General features: G+C 38.4%; 1 protein-coding gene and 1 non-coding gene across 3 annotated transcripts in view; both read left to right on the top strand.

Annotated features, from left to right (window-relative positions):
- SLC25A26 (solute carrier family 25 member 26) overlaps positions 1–23,895 on the top strand; it is a 142,218-nt gene that overhangs the window by 43,584 nt on the left and 74,739 nt on the right. The gene's annotated exons all lie outside the window — the stretch shown is intronic.
- TRNAG-UCC (transfer RNA glycine (anticodon UCC)) lies at positions 8,001–8,073 on the top strand. Its single transcript has one exon. It is a non-coding gene; the product is annotated as a tRNA-Gly (tRNA).

Raw genomic sequence — 23,895 nt, 5'->3', positions numbered from 1 at the left:
CAGAACAAGCCATTCATCCTGTTCTGTGAGTGCACTGAAGCCCTCAATCTGTCCCTTTAGGTGCAACGTTCCCCACTCTGACTGCAAAGTTCACTCGCAAGTTCCAAACCCAGTTTCCCTTATTGTCTATTTCAGGCAGTGAGAATTTTCCCTAATCTAGTGGCTGGAAACAGGAACCTTTAGGAATCAAGCCTTAAGAATCATCCTTCAAATCCTCTTTCCCGGCTCTGTTATCATTTCCTTTCCCCCCAAGGTCTTCATGTTATATAAGTCTCTCGTGTGTTTTTCCAGAGCTACCCTATCCTAGGTGTTCAGCATCTTATTTGCTTTTTAACCAAAATATTTTAGAGATCATTTTATATCACTTTATAAGGGGCACACTTTTTTATGATTGTGTAGGACTCCATTGTACAAAGGGATCATTGTGCCACCACTTCCTCATTGGTGGGTAGGACAGACATGCTACAATGAATAATACTGTTCCTGTGTCATTTCATACATGGTTGAGAATGTTTGTAGGTTAGATGCTGAAAAGTGGAATTTCTTGGTTAGGGGTGTATGGGCATTTGTAATTTTGATGCAAATCGCCAAATTGCCCTTCGCAGAAGTACCAGTCGACCCTTTTGCCCACAGTGGCAGCTCTCTGTTGACCCCTGCCTCACCAACGGTACTAGCAATCTCAGAGGTGAAAAATGATCTCACTGTAATTTTAATTTTAAGTGAGACTGGGCATATGAACATATATCTGAGAACAATTTTCTTCCTTTACTGTGAACTGATGGTTTGAAATTATATTGAAGTTATGGTGAGAATTAAATGAAGAGATCCATATGAAGTGCTTTCTATAGACCCTGACACGTAGGATGTGTTCAAATATGTTAACTATGATTAATAGTGCTCTTGGTAACTGAAAGAGCTTTTGACAGGAAATGACATCTCAGTGTGGAATGCCAGTGTCTCACCAGCTGTCTGCTCTTGGCAAGTTACTTAACCTCTCTGAGCCGTTTGCCCCTCTGTGCTAGAAACTTTGTGTCAGTTGTTCTTGCTGCAGTCTCATGAAGGAGGTATTGCAGCAATATGGTCTGCTAGGACCAGAGATGAAGAAAGCTGCCTCTAGGCTGTCAGGTTCTTGAACAGGGATGCAGCCTTGATCTGTCTGCATGTAAATGTGTGAATGCCATTTCATGATGATGAATAACAATAGTTGTGTTTGAACTAGAGGCTGGCTAACGGCTACTGCTTAAAAAGCTTCTCAGCTACAGTTGGAGAGTGTTTTATCCAAATGTCTTGTAGAATGGAATCGTTTATTCACTTAACAGATTGCAACCTGCAACTGATTTTGTGTTCGCTGGCTACTTCTGTAGGAAAACAACCTATTGGTTATAATAATGTACAGTTACCCTAATTGATAGTTGAACCGATCAAAATTACTAACATAAATGGGTTGGAAAATTTTTTATGATTATTCTTTTTTGGGTCACATTGGTAATTTACTGGAATTTTTTCTCCAGATAAGATTACCCAGGGCTTCCCTGGTGGCGCAGTGGTTGAGAATCTGCCTGCTAATGCAGGGGACACGGGTTCGAGCCCTGGTCTGGGAAGATCCCACATGCCGCGGAGCGGCTGGGCCCGTGAGCCACAATTGCTGAGCCTGCGCGTCTGGAGCCTGTGCCCCGCAACGGGAGGGGCCGCGATGGAGAAAGGCCCGCGCACCGCGATGAAGAGCGGTCCCCGCACCGCGATGAAGAGTGGCCCCCGCTTGCCGCAACTGGAGAAAGCCCTCGCACGAACCGAAGACCCAATACAGACAAAAATAAATAAATTAATTAATTAAAAAGAAAATCCTTAAAAAAAAAAAAAAAAAAAAAAAAAAAAAAAAGATTACCCACTTAGAGGAAGGCTTTCTTTTTAAGATTGCAATACTTGAATGTTTTCTGTTGAAAATATTTTCATGCAACTGTAGTTAGAATTATTACTTATTTACCATTCTTAAGCCTGTGTACTAGTTTCTGCTTTCATGATGGAAGAGAAAAAGAAGTGTTCTCTGATGAGAATTTTCCTGCTTGTATCAATGCTCTGTATCTTTGTGTGTCTTTGTATGAAATTGTTTCCTTGGCATTATCTCTTCCTTTCTTTTTTGGTTTGTCTTTACATTTTTAAAAATTAATTAATTAATTAACTTTGGCTGTGTTGGGTCTTCGTTGCTGCATGCGGGCTATCTCTAGTTGCCGGGGGCGGGAGCTACTCTTTGTTGCGGTGCGTGGGCTTCTCATAGCAGTGGCTTTTCTGGTTGCAGAGCACGGGCTCTAGGCGCGCGGGCTCGGTAATCGTGGCTCGTGGGCTCTAGAGCTCAGGCTCAGTAGTTGTGGCGCACGGGCTTAGTTGCCCCGCGGCATGTGGGATCTTCCTGGACCAGGGCTCGAACCAGTGTCCCCTTGCATTGGCAGGTGCATTCTTAACCACTGCGCCACTAGGGAAGCCCCTGTCTTTTCATTTCAGTTTTGTCTGTCTATGTGTAATTACATCTGCTCTTCCCAGACAGTATGTGTTACCCTTGAAGACAGTAATTGGGTTTTGACCTCTTTGTAGTATGCACAGGCTCTGCAGTAACATCTTCCACAAGCTCAGCGCTCAGTAAATATTCGTTGCTTTTTTCATTCCTTTAAGTTTGATTGTCTTTCGTTCAGATGCTGTTAGACACTGTGACCGTTTCAAAGTTCAGGGGGAGCTCTACGGGGTTTGGAGTTATGCTGGGTGGGGGTCAGCCCTCTGACACGCTACATTGTAAGGTATTCGCATTAGATAGGTGACGAAGTACCAAAGAGTGTACCCTTTTCTGAGATTTCCATCTTCTTAAACCTGGAAAAAATAGTTTTTGTAAGCCTGATTTCATTAGAAAAGTAATTAATTCCCTTTTTTTTCCATATATCTTAGTAATTCACTCTAAAGGGAAAAAAAGGTTGTAAATCTTTCCAAACTTTTAATGTGAAATCATTTTTCAGTTAAAGTCCAATGCAAACATATTGAACCTTGTTTTAATCCTACATAATTCATTTTATTAACTATGACCAAATAGAACATCTGTTAAAATTCCATAATGTTAGCTTCATGGGAAAAGAAAAAAATCTGTTTGCTCTTGGAATTTGTCCATTGTTTTATTGTTCAGGCTTTCAGTAAATGTGTTATAAGACATTCTTATTAATGGGAATATTAAACAAATGAAAATGAAATATTGCCTTTAATCACAAGCGGTTTATAAAATGTCAGCTAATCGCATTTACTTTATTATAACTTTACTGTAGAGATGGTCTGTGAGGAATGCACAATACTTCATTCTTTAATCCAAAGAACATAAAATTATTACTCCTCAAATATGGATTTTAGCCTACAGTTTTTCATCATCTCTTAAATAAACAAACATTTTTAGAAAGAAAAATTTAGTAAAATTATCTTAATGTGGAAAAATTGCTTTAGCCGTTTAGTGCATATTTTCTCATGTTTTGTTTACATAAAACCAGCTGCTATTTACTTTTCTCATTCTTTGGACAGATTTCATTTTGCACTGTACAGTTTTGAAAAGGCTACATATTTCCATTGTTGCGTGTTGGCTATGTTGTCTGGAAGAGATACCAGTTCCTGTGTGTAGGGTTTACTGAGAAGTAAATCAATAGCATGAATCTTCAGTGTAAACGTATAGGAAAGCTGTTGGATAAAGGTGGAAACTGTCTTTTAATTCTTTTTAGATGTTAACATCATACACCATGATGTTAAAGTAGCTTTGTCTAGGATGTTCCTTTGTGTTTTTCATCTCATGTGAAATATCCTGTCCCTTCATATTTGTGTGTTAATTTAGATGGCAGATGGGCTGTAAATAACAAAATCTGACTACAGTGGCTGAACTAAATACAGTCTAGTATTAGAATTTTTTTTTTTTTTCCTCACTCTATAACAGGAAATCTGGAGATGGTCCCTCTAAGGCTGGTGTACTGGTTAAATGAGGGTGTGAAGATGCAGGCCCTTTCATTCTGCTTGGGGAACCTTAATACTCTGGCTAAATTACTCATGGTTACAAAATGGCTGCTGTACTTTTTGGCATCATGGCCCCTTTCCAAGTATGAAGAAGTGGGAAAGGCAGGAGGCATTATCTGTCAGTCTGTTTACTTGGAAAACAAAGCTTTCTTGGGCCAGGTGTCTAAAGCTCTCCTGAGTTGCATGGGGCTTGAGAAGTTGAATATGTATGCAGCTTTTCAGTGTGGTAGGTAAAGGCTGGCAGAGAGGGACTTGGGACTGCAGTTACTGAGTCACCACCCTACAGTGTCTGCTGTGTTTTATCTGTTCAAGTCCTTCTAGTTCAACCTCAGTTCCTTCCGAAAGGAAACCATTTCCTACACCTCTGCCTTAAGCACCATAGTTGGGGACCCTGTTGTTCATATCCAGAGCACTTGTCTAGACTACAATTATTTGGACATTTAATTCTACTCTGTAAATTTTGATGTCTGTTCTTATTCTTTTCCCGCCACCTTTGCCCTTGTGGGAACAGTGTGGAAGCTCTTCTTTAAAAATCATTTGTCAGTCTCTTTGTAATCATTATTCTGAAAATGGAATTTATTTCAAAGTTACTTACTTTTTTATACTGTTTTGATTTTAAAGATCTCAGAATACCTGTATTGATATACTATATGTAGACACTTTCCTTAAAAAAATATGTAAATCACAATTGAAATAATAGCTAATGCTTACCAAATATTTACAATGTTTCAGTCACTGTGCTAAGTTCTTAGCATGCATTATTTCACATAACCCAAAACATGATCCCTGCTTTGTGGAAACTGAGGCTTAGTAAGGCTGTGGTTTGTCCAGAGTCTTTTTTTCTTTTTTTTTTTTTTAACGATTTCTCCATTTATACACTGCCAATTAATTAATTAATTAATTGGCTGCATCAGGTCTTGGTTGCAGCACGTGGGATCTTTCATTGCGGGGTGTGCGGGCTTTCCTCTAGTTGTGGCGCGTGGGCTTAGTTGTCCTGCGGCATGTGGGATCGTAGTTTCCTGATCAGGGGTTGAACTGGCGTCCCCTGCGTTGCAAGGCGGATTCTTAACCACTGGACCACCAGGGAAGTCCCTCGTCCAGAGTCTTATTACATCCAGTAAAGGGAGGAAGCTGAGGACTTGAGAGCCCGTGATATTAGCCCCCATGGTGAGGTATATAGTTTGCATTTTATATGCAGACAAATTTTTCGGGAGAGGAAAATATATGTTTAAAATTCATAGTCCATATTTATATCTTTCTCATTTTTGAAACTTTAAGTAGACATTAGTGCCAGGAGTTTGGGGAAAATAAGTTCTCAGCAACTAGAAGTCTCTATGACATTAAAAGAAAAGTTAATCAGAGGACATAAACAAAAGGAGATAGAGATATTCATGGAGAACAATGGCTTTTAAGTGCCTTTTATCCCAAATGTTTGCATGATTTGTTCTTATCATTCAGGTGTTAGTTCACATGTCCCTTCTCTGAGGGGCCTACTTTGACCACTCTAGCTAACATACACCTGCCAAAACCCCGATCGCTCACTTGGTACCCTAGCAAGTACTATTATCTGAAATTATCTTCACTTTTTGTTTATAAATTTATTTCCTGCGTTCCTCTGATAGAATATACACACTTTGAGGGCAAGTGCTTCTTGCCTGTTTTGTTCCCTTCTATTAATCCAACACCTAGAAGATTCCTTGACATACAGCACACTCAGAAAATATTTAATGAACAAACCAAGGACTTAATCACACTTTTCAGAAGTAGACTAGTTGTAAGTACTTAGATATTTAAAATCTCCAACAGATGCTCGGGCCTAAGATGCATTTGGCAAGAATTATGGAGTCAGTCCTCACTTAATTCCCAGGCAAGTTAGTGGTTTTCTGCCATCTCAACTTTCTGCACTTCCAGTGAGCTTAATTTTCTCCTTGTCTCTTCTTATCATATTTCCTGGTATTCTTGTGCCTTCCACAAATAGCCCTTATTTTAATTTTGTCATTTCTTGTTAGGGATTGCTCCTATGAATATTTTATATATGTAAAACACTTTTTGAAATGACATATGAAAATAGTAAACAACTTATTCATGAAGAAAATCTTTTATCAGTTACATGCAAGCTATGTCCTATGAACACTGGGTAAAAATCACTCTTGAGAGTCTTAGGATTGTGTACTATCTTATCGTCTGAGCAAACACCATCCTATAAGAGGTATTAAGAAAGAAACTATATGTATTAAGAAAACCAAATGTGAAGGTAAAATCTAGAATGTTTATGTATGAATAAAGGATTGTGGTTGCAGGGAGTCATTTAAAAGAGCTGTTGAAAATGGGTTTTACTATCTGGTAGCAGATTACCCTGGGGTTATATAATGATAACAGTTACAGTTTGAATTCTGATCATGTATAATACTTTACTTGCATTTTTCTAATCTTCAGATAAAACTGTAAGATATTAACCTTTTTGTTTGTTTGTTTTAAAATTGATCAGTAGCCTGAGCTTGGAAAAGCAAGCTAGTTAGTATATGTAGTATATGGCAGGTCTGGAAGCAGAGGCTCAGCCTATGTGATTCTAAAGCCTGTGTTTCTGGTTACCCTTTGCTTCCTGCTCATGTTTTGCAGATAAATTCACTGTTCATTGTGCTCAGAGTTTTTCAGTAAATTGTGTGAAAACAAAGTGGTAGTATATCTGTGAGACTTGGACCCCATCTGTTAACTTGAAGTGGAGCACAATTTCTGAGTGTTAGAGGATTCTAAATGATAGAAATGGAACCATCTATATAGGCAGCACACAGTGAACTAACTGTGCTTCTGGATTAGGCAGTGATATTGATTTCAACATCTTCTTTCCTCTAGCCTTTGTGAAGTTTGCTTAAAAATGCTTTGACTGATTTTAGCCTTCTGTCCTCTTTGGTTCCTGAGCTTTCGCATATGTTCTGAGAAATAACCCAATAGATGGGAAAGAGTTGATGATCTTTGGCATTGAAATGGTTTTGGTACTTAGCCAAATAATCAACAGATAATTTGTTGACTAGTGGAGAAGCAGAAATTGATGAGAGGGTATTTCTTTTCCTTTGTGAAAACACTGCTTTCTGTTACTGAATTTGTTGATGCAAAGGTTGCCTTATAGAAATGGTACACTAGAGGGCACACACTGTCTGTGTTTTAAATGTTGGTGGCGGAAACTTCAGTGTGCCTGAACCTCGAAGCTCTTGAGTTGATTGCTTGGCACTTTTTAAAAGTGGTTCGAATTAAAAAATAAAAAAAACAAAGCTTAATAAATAGTACTTTCCAATCCAAGGTTCCTGAATAATATTATTTTATTTAATCCATACGTACTTCATTATGCATCTCTCAAATACAAGAACCAATAGGCATATTTAACGTACCAAAAATGAATATCACAGTCTTAAAGTATTTCCCTCAAGCTATTTTTTTAAAGCTATTTTTCAATTACAACTGTAATTTCACATTTGGAAGAACTGGCAGACACTACTTTATTCAAGTGATGAAGGGTAGTATCACCAGTAATAAGATATATTGACATCATACACCCCCAATATGATGCACAATATCACTTCTTTGTTTTTCTTGCCAAAAAAATACATAATCTCTGATCATGATAAAACATCTGACATACCCAAATTGAGGGACATTGTACAAAAATTGTCAAGGTCACAAAAAAGAATTGTCACACCTAGGAGTAGACTAAGGAGACACAACAAGCAAATGCAGTGAGGGATCCTGGGAAGAGAAAAAGAATATTAGGGGGAAAAACTGGGGAAATTCAAATAAGGTCTATAATTTAGATGTTAGTATTGCAGCAATGCTAATAGTTGGTTTTGATAATCATACTCTGGTTAAGTTCTTAACATTAGGGAAGCTAGGTGTAGGGTATATGTGAACTCCCTGTATTGTTTGAGTAACTTTTAAGAAAGTGGATAACTTATTTTTAAAAATAAAAAGCTGGGAATTCCCTGGTGGTCCAGTGGTTAGGACTTCGCACTTCCACTGCGGGGGGCCCGGGTTCAATCCCTGGTCAGGGAACTAAGCTAAGATCCTGCAAATCGCGCGGCGTGGCCAGAAATAATAATAATAATAAATAAAAATAAAGAGCTGGAAAAAAAAAAGAATGCCAGATTTGGACATTGTATGAAATACTTTATTTTTAAAACGATTTTCTAAAATAATGACAATTTAAACTTACAACTTAATTAAAATTTTTTTAAAAAATAAATTTATTTTTATTTTTGCCTGCATTGGGTCTTCATTGCTGTGCAGGCTTTCTCTAGTTGTGGTGAGCGGGGGCTACTCTTCGTTGCAGTGCTCAGGCTTCTCATTGCGGTGGCTTATGTTGTTGTGGAGCACGGGCTCTAGGCGGGCAGGCTTCAGTAGTTGTGGCTTGCGGGCTCTAGAGCTCAGGCTCAGTAGTTGTGGCACATGGGCTTAGTTGCTCCTCAGCATGTGGGATCCTCCCAGACCAGGGCTCGAACCCGTGTCCCCTGCATTGGCAGGCGGATTCTCAACCACTGCGCCACCAGGGAAGTCCCTAAAATTTTTTTATCAAAGTAATAATTGGTAGCAATTCACATAATAGAGAAATAAGATTTTACCTTGAAAAGCAAGTCTCCTGCCCTGTCCCTCTTCGTTCTAGTCCCACTCTCCAGAGGTAACCTCTTCTAGCTGTTTCCATGTTTAGTTCTTCTTATTACATCCATATTTCTGAATAATATGTTTATACATCTGTTTCTTCATTTGTCAGTTTAGATACACCCTCCTGAGCCTTTGGAGTGGAGGATGTGATTGAGCCGGCATTATGCTCCTCCCCAACCTTTTTCGGTTACACAAGTTTCATTCCTCTGGTTATTTTAGAAACATGAAGTTATATATTTGAGTCCTTATTTCTTATCCCACAAACTTCCAGCATCTTCTTTCTTTTTATAAGATGAGGCTCTTACTTCCTTTTTGCCACCATATCCTCTTTCACCTTCAAGTACCACTTTCTGGATTGACTTTTTCTCACCTGCACTTTGATCCTAGATTATGAAGATGGCTGACAGTTTCATCCTGCCCTTCACCCACAGTCACTTCTTTCGTGACGTTTCTGGGTTGATTCTAAAAGTTGAACACCAGTGAACTAGTGTGTGTATTATTTGAGACTTCATGCATGATCACTAGGCCATGTAGTGTGCTGGATTATTCTTCCTTTTGTGTTGGTAACGCATCTTCCTGTGTTACCCTGAAGGAGATGTTTCCAACATGGGAATCAAATAGACTCTCTTCTTGCATTCCATCACTTGCTAAAATTTGTCCCATATTTTAATTTGCTGAACACTTGGGGCATGAACTTTCTTATGTTTTTTCCCTTTGGAGTTTATAATTGCCTTTTGGGGGTACATTATTTGCCTTTTTCACATATTTAGTGTGACAGCCTCAAAATCATGGTTTTTTGTAGTTCTGTGGGTTTTTTGTTGTTGTTTTTTTCTCCGTTGGGGATCTTGGAATCTTCCGTCTTCCACTTCTAATCCATCGTGACCATTCACTGTGTCTGGACTTCTCACTGCTTTCCTGGGCTGGATTTGCTGTTGCCTGGAGGTGTCAGAGCACATTGGTTCAGACCACGGGCTTGGCAGCCAGACTGCCTGGGTTGGACCACCGCTCTGCTTCTGACAGTCTTACACTTCTGGTTCCTTACTGTCCTAATCTAATGAAAATATTGGAAGGCATAATAAATATAAGGATATAGCTCCTTTGTTTGAAGGCCTTTATTTTATCCTGATTTTTTTGGTCAAGTAATTAGCTTTCTCTAGTTCCTAATATAACTTAAAAAATTTCTTACTAACAACACTTAATGATAACCATTCATAACAATTCTTTGGCCTCAACTGTGTTTCATTGATTTTTTTTTAAAGAGGAGGGAATTATGTTAATAAGTTATGATTCTTAGAGAAGCATGCTGATCTTATCAGTTTAGTGTGTATCCTAACTATATTTGGGAAATAAGTGATGAAATTTGTATGTAGGAAGCTTATAAACTGATACCAAGTTTTCTAATAAAGTTCCCCTATATCTTGATATACATGTGATGAGTTTTACTTGTTGTTTATCTGTAAATTATTCCATACTTCTGTTTTGGGAAATAGAGTGATGACCAAGTTAAAAATCACTTTGGGATGAAGTTTCTTTTCTTCAGAGGGTAAATTAAGTATGTCTTTTAAGTATGCCTTTTGCCTGGGAGCAGATATCAATAATATCTGTGTTTAGAGGAGACAGTGATATGTCCTACGTGGAGCAACCAAGATCTTGTGAAAGTTACACTCTCTGCTGATTTATCTGCTGGTTCACGCAACTGTTTACAAAGGTTCTTTCTTCTTCCTTATGGATGTTTAATAACAGTCTGAAAAAATTGTGTAGATAACACATTTGAATCATTAAGTTTTGGACTAGTTTTGATTAAGTGAAGGCACCAAAGGGTCTGGTACATAGTAACCTCTCAGTAATTTCTTGTCACTTTATTTTTCTGTATTTGAAGGAGGAAGTAGATTGAATTTATCCAGAGTCTACCACTTTACCAGACTAGGTACTTTTCATATGTTTTTTCATTTAATCTTTACAGTAATCCTACAAAGAATCATAAATGTCAACTGAATGCTTGAAAAGTGCGTACCCCCTACGTATCTAGTCATGATTCCCAGCCAATCTGTAGTGTTCGTCTATCTCGTAAACCGTGTTGTGAACTAACAGACAGTTGCCTATTCAATACCAATGAGAAAATGACATTCAGTGGTGTAAGTAACTTGATCTACATAAAATAATACAGTTAGCAGAGGGCAGAGTTGGGCTCTGAATTCTTTGACTGAACTCTTACGCTCTTTTCATATCAGTGTATGTATTTCCTTTTCTCTGTTGGAAATGTGAGTAAGTAGGCTTTAAAATGCATAGTATCATCTTTTTCTTTTCTTCTCTCTCTCCAACATTTTTTTTAAAATTTGTTTATTTATTTATTTTAATTAATTAATTTATTTTTATTTTTGGCTGTGTTGGGTCTTTGTTTCTGTGCGAGGGCTGTCTCTAGTTGTGGCAAGCGGGGACCACTCTTCATCGCGGTGCGCGGGCCTCTCACCATCGCGGCCTCTCCTGTTGTGGAGCACAGGCTCCAGACGCGCAGGCTCAGCAATTGTGGCTCACGGGCCCAGTTGCTCCGTGGCATGTGGATCTTCCCAGACCAGGGCTCGAACCCATGTCCCCTGCATTGGCAGGCAGATTCCCAACCACTGCACCACCAGGGAAGCCCTCTCCAACATTTTATTTTGAAAAATTTCCACTTAGAGACAAGTTAAAACATATATTCTTTTCCCACAATTCACTGACTAACATTTTGCCCCATCTGCTTTGTCCGTCTTTCTCGCTACAGTATTTTTTCCTGAAACATTTTAAGTAGGAAGCACACACATCCCAGGATAGTTCATCACTAAATATTCAGCATGTGTCTCCTAAGAATAGTCATTCCTGTCATAACTACAATACCATTATCCTTCCCAAGAAAAGTAACATTGATATATTCATATTATCTAATATACGGTCAGTTTTATTAGTTTTCCTATTGTCCCAATAATAAAAGCTTTATAACTTTTTTTTTTCCTCTCTCCAGGATCCAGTCAAGGATCACACATTGCATTTGGTTGTTAGGTTTCCCCAACCTCCCCCACTCTCTCCCCTGCATGGCAGTGACATTCTTTCAGAGTCCAGGGCAGAGTTGTTCTATAAACAGTTCCATAATCTGGATTGTCTGATTTCCTTATGATTATATTCAGATTACATATTAAATTTTGTGAGTGTGCATGGATATTGCGTGGATGATGCTGGGTACTTTTGTGGCATTGTACCAGGGGTCACATAGTGTCCCATACTTGGTGAAGCTGAGTTTAATCACTTGATTACGTTGGTGTTCCCTAGCTTTCTGTACTTCAGAGGTTCATTTCTCCTTTGTTTTTGAGAAGTAATCTATGGGGTAATATTCTGAGACCATGTGATTATCCTGTTTCCCAATAATCTTTCACCCAATAGTTTTAACATCTGTGGATGCTTCTTGCCTGAAGTGTTTATTACATTGGTGGTTGCAAAATGCTGATTTTCCTAATACTGTCCTTTTTCTTTGAATTTATTAGCTGTCATTCTTCCGTAAAGAAGAGCTTTCTTCCTTTACCACCTCCTCACCCCATGTCTCCCCACCCCAGGTCCCTTTTTTAGTATCCCTATATACTTATGGATTCTTCTTTTTTTTTAAATGGCTTCATTGTGATATAATTCATGCACCATACAGTCACTGATTTAAAGTAGCCATTCAGTGGGTTTTAGTGTATTCACCGATATGTGCAACCATCAGCACAGTCGTGGATTCTTTTTTAATAATCATAATCCACTTCCATTTATGACTCTTTTTGATGCTCAAACTGCCCCAAATTTGGCCAGTGGGAGCCTCTTCAAGCCTACTGTTCTTACACATTTCCCTGTTAGTCTTCGGGAACTTCCTTATTGGTATATCAAGGTGTCCCAGTCTTTGTACTTTACCTGCCCAATCCTGTAATCAGCCACTTCTCCAAGGAGCCCTTGATTCATTTTAGTGGAGCGTGGTGTTTAGAAACTAAGATTTGGATTCTAGCTGTATTACTGCATGTAGGCTTTTATTGGGCAGAAAAGCTTTTATTTTATTATTATTTTAAAAAATATTCATTTTTTTATTTATTTGGCCATGCCAGGTCTTAGTTGAGGCCTGCAGGATCTTTAGTTGCAGCATGCGAACTCTTAGTTGCGGCATGCATGTGGGATCTAGTTCCCTGACCAGGGGTCGAACCCAGGCCCCCTGAATTGGGAGTGCAGAGTCTTAGCCACTGGACCACCACGGAAATCCCAGAAAAGCTTTTAAAAATTAAATACATTGCTTTTCTTCCTCCTTCCCATTTTCCTATATTTATCTCAGACAAGAACAAAAAGTAATTACTGTTTATTTTGTTTTTTAAGTTATCATACTGTAAAATTGACTTCTTTTTAGTGTACAGAGCTATACATTTTAACAACATGTATAGATTAATATAACCAGCAGTATGATCGGGGTACAAAATATTCACATCATCCCCTAAGCTCTTGTGCTATCCCTTTGTAGTCATACTCATTTCCCTACTTCTAATCCCTGGCAACAACGGATCTGTCATTTAAATGGAATCATGTAATATAACGTCTTCTGAGGCTAGTTCCTATCACTCGTCATAGTGCTGTTGAGATTCATCCCAGTTGTTGCGTGTAACAATAGTGTGTTTCTTTTAATTATTCCATTGTTTGGATATACCACAGTTTGCTATACATTCACCCATTGAAGGACACTTGAATTCTTTTCAGTTTGGGGCCATTATGAAGAGAATTGTTATAAATATTCATGTACAGGTTTTTGTGTGAACATAAATTTCCATTTCTCTAGGGTAGATAGTCAGGAATGGGATTGCTGGGTCATATGGTAAGTGTATGGTGACTTTATAAGAAACTGCAAAACTCTTTTCTATAATACATTGGCTGTACAATTTTGCAATCCCACCAGCAATGGATACTCTAAATCTTTGTCACCACTTGGTTTTGGTAGGATTTTTTTTTTTTAAGTTTTTAAAATTAATTAATTAATTAATTTATTTTTGGCTGTGTTGGGTCTTCGTTTCTGTGCGAGGGCTTTCTCTAGTTGTGGCAAGCGGGGGCCACTCTTCATCGCGGTGCGCGGGCCTCTCACTATCGCGGCCTCCTCTCTTGTTGCGGAGCACAGGCTCCAGACGCGCAGGCTCAGTAGTTGTGGCTCACGGGCCTAGTTGCTCTGCGGCATGTGGGATCTTCCCAGACCAGGGCTCGAACCCATGTCCCCTGCATTGGCAGGCAGATTCTCAACCACTGCGCCACCAGGGAAGCCCAGGATTTTTTTATTTTAGCCATTGTAATAGGTGTGTAATGATATCCCATAGTGGTTTTAATTTTCACTTCCCGAATGGTAATGATATTGAACGTGCTTATTTGCCATCCTTAGATGTTCTTTGTTGAAGTGTCTCTTGTCTATTTTTTAATCAGGTTGTTTCTTACTTTAATATTTCAAAAGTTCTTTATATGTTTGGGATGCTAGCCCTTTGTCACTAATGTGATTTGCATGATAATTATTTTCTGATAATCTCTAGGTTGTATTTTCATTCTCTGAAACGTACTGTTTATAAAACCTTAAAATTTTGGCAAAGTCCATTTTATCAACTTTTTCCTTTATGAATTGTGCTTAGAGTGTCGTGTCTAAGAACTCTGCCTAACCCCAAGTCCTTAAGGTTTTCTCCCATGTTTCCTTCTAAAAGTTTTATAGTTTTATCTTTGACATTTACATCTACGATCCATTTTTTGATTTTTATTTAAGGGTGGGGTTTAGGTTGAGGTTTGTTTTTTGCACATGGATGATCAGTTGTTCCAAAAACATTTGTTGAAAAGAATATCTCTTCTCCATTGATATGCTTTTGCATCTTTCTAGAAAATCAGTTGGCTGTATGGTAATGATGTTGAATGTGCTCATTTGCCATCCTTAGATGTTCTTTGGTGAAGTGTCTCTTGTCTATTTTTTAATAGACGTGGGTCTGTATCTGGAACAAATTTGAGTTGGTTCCTTGTTAGGTGCCAAACAATGTGTTTTTTGTTTGCTTGTTTTTTCCTACTCAGGTATTTGTGTTCATATTTTTGAACATCCCAGTCTTGAAAGATGATGTTTTGATTTTCTAAGACATTTCCCCTTTTTTTTAACTGATAGAACTGATAAAAAGCCCCCAAACTTATGTGTTTTCCATCTTTTTCCTTTCTAAATCATCTCTTTTTTTTTTTTTTTAAATTTTATTTATTTGTTTATGGCTATGTTGGGTCTTCATTTCTGTGCGAGGGCTTTCTCCAGTTGCGGCAAGCGGGGTCCCCTCTTCATTGCGGTGCACGGGCCTCTCTTGTTGCGGAGCACAGGCTCCAGATGCCCAGGCTCAGTAGTTGTGGCTCACGGGCCTAGTTGCTCCGTGGCATGTGGGATCTTCCCAGACCAGGGCTCGACCCCGTGTCCCCTGCATTGGCAGGCAGATTCTCAACCACTGTGCCACCAGGGAAGCCCTCTAAATCATCTCTTAAAAAAACTGATAGGGAGGACTAAAAACATTCTAAAACTTTTATGTATCTTTTATCCTTTTTTTCTTTCCATTTTTGTAAGAATGACCTATTTTCTCTTGAATTACTGTACCTTTAATATGTATACGTCAGTGGGTTAGAAGCTTAGTTCTTCATCTAACTTTGATTCAGGAGATAGTATTATTTCCTTATATAATTTGGACCACTCATTTTTTTGTTGTTGTTATTGCTATTACATTGCCATATGGTATAAATAATCTTGACATTGACTTGAAGAAAGAAAAGGTGCTGTGTATTTTATTTTATCCAAACATGAAGCATCTTTGCTTTGAGAGTTATCCGCTTTGCACTTTTCTATAAAATACAAGACCTGAAATGACTTACCAAGATGACTCTGCTAGTCTGTGGTGAAGGTAAACTGAGAACCGAGATTATTTGGCTCTTAACCTAGCCCTGCTTTCCTAGAACAGAGGGTCTGCAGACCATGGAATTTAATATGAAATATTTAATGCAAAAAACAGATTATGGAAATTTCCTTTGTATATTGCAGCTTAAAAGAAGTTCACCGTGGTTGCGAGATAAACATTGTCGCTGAGGTGGTGATCCAGTGGTTTTAGCTCACCTGAAAATGTTTATTGTATGCGGGGTTCAGAGCTATGGAGTTAGCAGTGTGTGGATAAGACAAAAGAGGTCAAAGATTCTCCCCTCAGAGAGCTTCTGTTACTTATATGTGGAAGGGCATGTATATGCATTTGTAAAGCAGTTCATCAGTAGTTGAAAACAATAGTGCAAGTGCTGGCAAGTATAGGAATGAATAGTCAGGGAGTGAACCCCTTCTCTAGATGAGCTGAATTTTAGGTAATCCTTTTACAACATAGAAAAAGGTAGAGGAGAGTAATGGAATCTGTGTGTCGATACTGGGGGAAACATTCTTAAAAAAAAGTATGCTAGGGGCTTCCCTGGTGGCGCAGTGGTTGAGAATCTGCCTGCTAATGCAGGGGACACGGGTTCGAGCCCTGGTCTGGGAAGATCCCACATGCCACGGAGCAGCTGGGCCCGTGAGCCACAACTACTGAGCCTGCGCGTCTGGAGCCTGTGCCCCGCAACGGGAGGGGCCGCGATAGTGAGAGGCCCGCGCACCGCGATGAAGAGCGGTCCCTGCACCGCGATGAAGAGTGGCCCCCACTTGCCGTAACCAGAGAAAGCCCTCGCGCGAACCGAAGACCCAACACAGCCAAAAATAAAGAAATAAATAAATAAAGTAGCTATAAAAAAAAAAAAGAAAAAAATTAAAAAAAAAAAAAAAAGTATGCTAGCTGCCTTTAAAAGAATGTTTTTTGTACTTCAAGTGGTACTGAAACCCTGAGCTTGGACTTCCTGCTTGTAATCACGTGTACTGAACCTCCTTTTGGGGTTGGGACCTTTGTTAACCTTTTTTTTTGGAATGCCTAATTCTTGCCTCAAGTTAGAAGGGAAAAATAGAATTGCAAGTCAAAATGGAATTTGCTTGGAGGGCTCTCTGTAATGTTCTCATGTAAATTATAGGAATGGGTCTTAGAGTATCAACATTAAATAGAATAACATAAAAAAATCCATCTGGTACTTGGGGCCCCCCCCCAAATCAGGGCGTCGTTAGCTAATTAACACTCTGCTTATAATACTTAGTAACCTATTTACTATGGGTTTTCATTGATTATGAAAAGTAAATGTTAGAGTGACCTTTGTAGGAAATGTGTCCCTGAGGCTCAAATGTGTGAGTAGTAAAGGCAAACACTCTGCCCTTGGCTCTTAGGTGTGGGACTTCACTTCAAAGATTTTGAGTTGAAGTGGCTCTTAGTACAATTAAAAAAATAAAGCGTTAACCTCTTACCAGGAACACTTAACTTTGATTCTTTATGTTGAAATAAAGTTAGGTGCATGCTGACTATTATAGAAAATGACTAGATACAGAAAAAAATGTTGCCTAATTTGTTTCATGCAAATCAAAACCCCAAAATCATTTACAACCCGGTTCAGAGCTTAGAGAGTATTAAACAGGTGTCACCCATATTTTGGGGCTTTTTGAGGCATTATTCAACACATGTCAACTTGTGCTAACTTTTGCATTTTCTCAAATTTGCTTGTGCGTGCATTTTTAGAACTATTTTTTAAATATTCTACTTCTTAATATAAAGAATTGGAGCCATCAAAGTTGGCAAGCATTAAGCATGCTAATTAGTTCAACATACTGACCAGTTCTCTGAATTATTAGTTCAAAGAAGCATGTGGACAGGGATGAAATTAGATTTGGGCATTTTTCACTCTAGTTGTTTTAGGATACTCAGGGTTGCTTTGATGCGTAAATAACATGCTTTTTCATGCATGGTTCAGGATACATCAAACATGTCTAAAACTTTGTCTCAGATTTAGGACTCATCATTTGTATCCAGAATTGGATATACACACTTGTAACTGTCCAGCAACTTTAGAGAAAACTTTTTTGAGTTTGTGTTTGATAGTTAAAGTGCAGGATATTTTATTTTTCATAATATGTATGCACGGGCTTATTATTTTTTATAAACTGGCATAAATAGTTGTAAGGCGATGCATAAAATTTACTTTATCAACTGCTAAAATATATTCACTTATTCAAATGTCAGTTTTAAGACTAAAAGCTTAGGCAGCTATGAAAGCATAAAGAGTATGTGTGTGTGTGTATGTGTGTGTGTGTGTGCCTACATGCATATACATATGTAATTGCTTATGTGCGTATATGTATATAAGTATAATCACATACTTTTAGCTATTTGTGTGGTGAAGATAAACATGTTGACTTTATCAGCTAAATGTTCTGTTTAAATTTAATTATCTAATAACTAGAATTAAGAGCAAACCTAGTTATTTGCACATTAAGTTTTACAATTTACTACCTCCTCTGGCTTTTATGTGGGAAAACTTGTGTCATCATGGATAATTTTTGTAAGGAAGGGCATCCATTCACTTAGTCTTAGTCAGATTCGACTAAGAGGGTAAGAAGTGGGAAACCCATGACTTTCCATTTCCCGTAGTCGCCGATCAGAAGGCTCTATCACAGGCTGTGCTCCAGCCCCGTGTTAGATGCAGGGGGCCATGTGACAAGAGTTCAGGCAGTGTCCTCTATTGTGTAAGCCTCCTATTTAGAAATAATCTCAGAAATATTAAATAATAATGTCTTGCATTAATGAGAGAGTATAAAACCTACCCTTTTGTTTAGTAAAGTCATTTTTTCTTTTTGGTTATTAAATTACATGAAGTTTCATAACACATTCTATTTTGTGGCTTTTCTCAAAATATTACTTTAACAGTGGCTTCTTTACTTCATCAGGTATTAGTATACTGAAGTTCTAGTTGCAGTTATGTCACTTACTCTCTTGTGCCTTTTGAAGTTGTTTGATCTCCCTGGGCATTGGTTTTCTCATTGTCAGAATGGTTGGTAAGGGCTTCCCTGGTGGTGCAGTGGTTAAGAATCCGCCTGCCACTGCAGGGGACACGGGTTCGAGCCCTGGTCCGGGAAGATCCCACATGCCGCGGAGCAACTAAGCCCGTGTGCCACAAGTACTGAGCCTGCGCTCTGGAGCCCGTGAGCCACAACTACTGAAGTCTGCGCGCCTGGAGCCTGTGCTCTGCATCGGGAGAAGCCACCGCGATGAGAGGCCCATGCACCACAACAAGGAGTGGCCCCCGCTCTCAGCAACTAGAGGAGGCCCGCATGCAGCAGCGAAGACCCAACGCAGCCAAAAATTAAATAAATGGAAAAAAAAAGAAAAAACGTTGGTAAACTTGTGGGCCGTACCAGACCACACCCTGTTTTTGTAAGGCAGCCTTATTGGCCCATATTCATGTATGTCTCGTCTGTGGCTGCTTTCATGCTACAGTGGCAGAGTAGTGGTGGCAGAGACTGTGTGGCCCGCAAAGCTTAAAATATTTATTCTCTTTACAGAAAAAGTTTTCTGAATCTTGGACTAAATCCATCTCTAAGGCCTATCTTAGATTTCCTTTATGTCAACTTCTCTTTAATTCTTAGGGTCAGAAGTCTTTATTCCTATTAAGGATATAGTATATCATATACCATGTTTCAGTGTTCATTTTTCCTCATTACCAATTTTGCTACTTACCAGGAGAAAGAAAATATTGACTAGATCGTTTGTTCTCAAAGTGTGGTCCCTGAACCAACTGCAGCAGCATTACCAGGGAAACTGTCTAGAAATGTAGATTCACAGGCCCCAAACCTTCTGAATCAGAAACTCTGGGGGGTGAGACCCGGAACCTGTGCTTTACAAGCCTTCCAGGTGATTCTGATGCACAATGATATGTGAGATCCACTAGGCTAGATGATACCAAGTTCAGTTAAAAGATTTTCTTGTTTTCTTTTGAAATAAAGAAAAAACTTAAATTCTAGAACCATTTGGTAAATCAGGAGAAAAATGAACTGTTGGATATTATTACAGAAACTGGAGAAATTATTACTTTTTCTTCTCCAGGAAAACCTTTTGTCGTAAATATGTGTATTTTTTAATGTAATGAGAAATTCCTGAAAGATACGTCTGTGTCACCTTCAGCATAATTTTTTTTTTTTTTAAATGGGCAAAAGGAAGAGTAACCACTATGATTGATTTCTTCATGGGATTTTCTTTTTTTGGTGGGGGATTACTTTGAGTTACTTTGAAACTAATGATTTGAAATAAACAGTTTTCACAATAAAAGAATTACATTAACAGTTTTTTTGCTTTTAAAGCTAATGCTTTAAAAAATAAGCATTTAGGAGGTACAATAGCCTATCTGCCGTGGCTCCCTTTCTTGCCCGTTTTGTCAGATCCACGTTGAAGTGACTTTTTCCCAACCCTGGAAACCACTAGAATTCTGAGCACCAGTCAGACTACTCATCTCTGTTAGGAAAGATCACAAACATAATGCTTCATATTAAATCTCAGAGAGAGGAATTGCAAAACTGTACATGTCAAGAAAGCATTACAGGATGACGTTGTTATTTGGAGAATTGCTTTCATCTTTGAGATATCTCACACCTGCTTCATTTGGCACAGACGGTTTCCCTCTCATGAAAAACAGTCGTTGCTCTCCTCCAAATCCCAAAGTATATAGACAGTAGCATGGTAATAAGAGAAAACTTTTAACATAAAAACTCACTTAAAGGTGCCATCTAAAAATGCAGGGTTTGTAAACTGAATTAACTAACTTCATTTTGTTGAAAAGGGACCCTTGGTTTTGTGTGTGTGTGTGTGTAATAAATACAACATACACATATACACACTTATATTATTATATATACACTTATACATTTATATATATACACATGTGATATATGTGTGAATGTGTATAAACACATTTCCATATGTGTGTATATATATATTTAAAACAATGCATACAACAAACTTTAATATATAAAACCCTCTAATGTTTTTAAACTGCTTCTAAAATCTGTGTTAACTCTCAGTCACTAACAAAGTTCTGTAGGCCGAATTTATTATGCTGGTTGCTTTTACTTTCTCTTTAAAAATTTTAGAAAATATTTATTTATGGGACTTCGCTGGCGGTCCAGTGGTTAAGACTCTGCTCTTCCAATGCAGTGGGTGTGGGTTCGATCCCTGGTCAGGGAACTAAGATCCCACATGCCGCATGTTGCGGCCATTAAAAAAAAATTATTATTTTCTGCTTTTTAAAATGCACCAAAAATATAAGGTAATTTAAAGGGAGAAAAAGTGTGCATGTGCATGTGTGTATAACCATCCCCTGATACAGAGTAAGAGTTAAATATTTCCAAATGCTAATATGATAAATTCTGTGAAGTCTTCTTTTCTTTGGATAAACAGTTTTGGCTTTTTAGGTTATAGGTGTTTTGTTTCTATTTTTAACTAAACATCATGACTATTTGAATGTCATGTAACTCCTTGAGAAGCTTCCTCCATGCTAGCGATTTTTGAAAAGGGAGTATTTATTTGCTTCAGTTTTTCAGTGGGCAGAATCAGACTTTTTTTCACATTTTATAGGTGACACATTTGGCTATCCCTGGGCAAAATCCAGTTAAAAATAATACTATTTAATATTTAATAAACTACCAAGCTTTTGGAACCATCTGGAACTTTATTTTCTTTGCATGCAGCATCTGAGTTTCAGCTGTTAACATTTCTCCTTTGCTCTGGGAAGGGTCAATTGCTTTTAAAGTCTTTGATGCTTGCTGTGTCAGCCCTTTTCATATTTTCAAAATGCCCGTGTAAAAGGGCTTTTCGTCCATTCATGCTGATAATTCTTTTGAACTTGAGGTTTGAACCAAACTAATCAAATTTAATTATAGCTCAAATCCCATTACAGTGAACTCCAGTAGACTTCTAGGCTAGGTTATTACTATTATTTTTTTGTTATACTGGAATTCAGCCATAACCAATATTACTAGAAGTAAGTGGGCTATTGACTGTATTTTGGGAGATCTTTTGTAACGTCCAGACTTTGTTATATTGACATTGGTAAATATGGATTTGAACTTTCATTCTTTTCTAAAGAATACTGAATTAATCTCACGTACAGTTTCTCTTTCTTTGTGTATACTTTGGGTGATCTTTTCCTGTTCATCTTTAACAGTTTGAACAATTAAATTCAGGTATACTTTCTGAAAGAATCCTTCGGTTTTGTTGTTGCTGTTACTTGTTTTTTGTTTGTTTGTTTTGAAGATCCAAGACTGAATGGGGATTTAAATACACCCTCCTGGGAGGACCACCGTGGTTTGTGCATATTTATTTGCCTGGTGTTCTGAGAGAGATGGGTTTTTTCCCCTATTTGCTTCATTAAAAAACAAAAAAGTTTGAGCAGTATTATTTACTGGAGAGAAAGTAGGAAATATCTATGTTTTAGACTGTGGCATATATTAAGGGAGGTGGACTAATACTGATATTTGTAGTGCTTTCTTCAAAATGATTGCTAACACATGTATATTATATGTTAGCATCTTGTTAAATTTACTTGTAGATCTGTATTTATGCTTCTGTATATGCAGAGTTGTTTTCCCTACTATTTAAATTTCTGTCCTTTTTTTTTTTTTTTTTTAATTTTATAGCTACTTTATTTATTTATTTATTATTTATTTTTGGCTGTGTTGGGTCTTCGGTTCGTGCTAGGGCTTTCTCTAGTTGCGGCAAGCGGGGGCCACTCTTCATCGCGGTGCGGGGACCGCTCTTCATCGCGGTGCGGGGACCGGTCTTCATCGCGGTGCGCGGGCCTCTCACTATCGCGGCCCCTCCCGTTGCGGGGCACAGGCTCCAGACGCGCAGGCTCAGTAGTTGTGGCTCACGGGCCCAGCTGCTCCGCGGCATGTGGGATCTTCCCAGACCAGGGCTCGAACCCGTGTCCCCTGCATTGGCAGGCAGATTCTCAACCACTGCGCCACCAGGGAAGCCCTAAATTTCTGTCCATTTTTAAACGAGACTTTGTTTGGATTTCTAAGCAGATTTGGGAGTAATGGCGTTTAAAATACTTTAAGTTTCTTTTCATCTCTAAATAGAGTCAATAATTTTAATAATATTGGACCAATTTTTGATCTGCAAGAATAAAATGACAACTCATTCTTTCCTTGGAGCTTTTGATGCTGAAATGGAAAATAGGCTCAGTGAGGAAGAGCAAATAGCAGAGCTCCTATGAAAGGTGAAAAGTGAATTTTTTTAAAAAGATTTTTATTGGAGTATAGTTGATTTACAGTGTTGCATTAGTTTCAGGCATACATGAATTTTCTTTTTAAAATTCATCTCAAAACTGCCAGTTTCCCTAAGTTTATTATAGTGAGGGCTCTTGTTTTTTAAAGGAAGTGAATGTGAGTTAATTTGCATACGAGCTGCTTTGAAGTATCATCTTGCTTGCTAAGTTGTTATGGATTTCGAGTACACGCATTTACAGGAGTTTTAGTAATGATGCTGCCATGTGCAGTGTCTGTGCAGTTGCCTTGTGTAGTGCAAGTTTGTGCCATAAATCTCTGGTGGGTTTAGAATCGTTTGACCCAGTTCCCGCTCTGGTCAGAGAGCATGACCAATTCTTGTACGCTTTTGACTTAAATGCAAGAGAGTGTGACATCCACATCTGATTGTCAGTCTTCTTACGTAAGAAGAAGCACAAACTATCATTAGGAAAGTCAAACTTCGGCTAACAAGAAGGACTGAATCTTGCTAGGCCCACGTGATTTCTAGAGAGCAGAGAGTTAACATTTTCGTTTAGAAAAAAATGTTTGCATTTCCATACATGTTCAGACAGAGGACACTGAGCCTTGTTTCAGCTTTTTCTTATCCAAATGTTGGCACGTAGATAAGAACTAAGATTGATGAAGCATATTTTATGTGTAGGTACAGGTAGTGAGAGAGGTGGAACTCACTGCCTGCAGATGTCAGCGTGAGAAGTGTGATGGGTGGTGGTTGGGAACTTGGCCTCTGAAGGGAGCCTCCCTGGGTTCAGATCTCAGCTCCACAACTCACTAGTCCTGGGTCCTTTGGCAATTATTTAATCTCACTTACCTCATTTTCTTCATCTTTACGATGAGGGTAATAATAATACCTACCTCATAAGGTTGTTGGAAAGATTACATATGTTCATATACAAAAAGTGCCTCAGTTAGTGCCTGACGTACAGTCCTGAAGAAGAGTTTGTTATGATTTATTGTTATGGTTATGATGTTATAATCAGTGT

Source organism: Balaenoptera acutorostrata, chromosome 10 (genome assembly GCF_949987535.1).
Source record: "Balaenoptera acutorostrata chromosome 10, mBalAcu1.1, whole genome shotgun sequence".
Lineage (NCBI taxonomy): Eukaryota > Metazoa > Chordata > Mammalia > Artiodactyla > Balaenopteridae > Balaenoptera > Balaenoptera acutorostrata.
The sequence above is the reverse complement of the archived record's forward strand: the minus strand, read 5'-3'. Positions and strand labels throughout refer to the sequence as shown.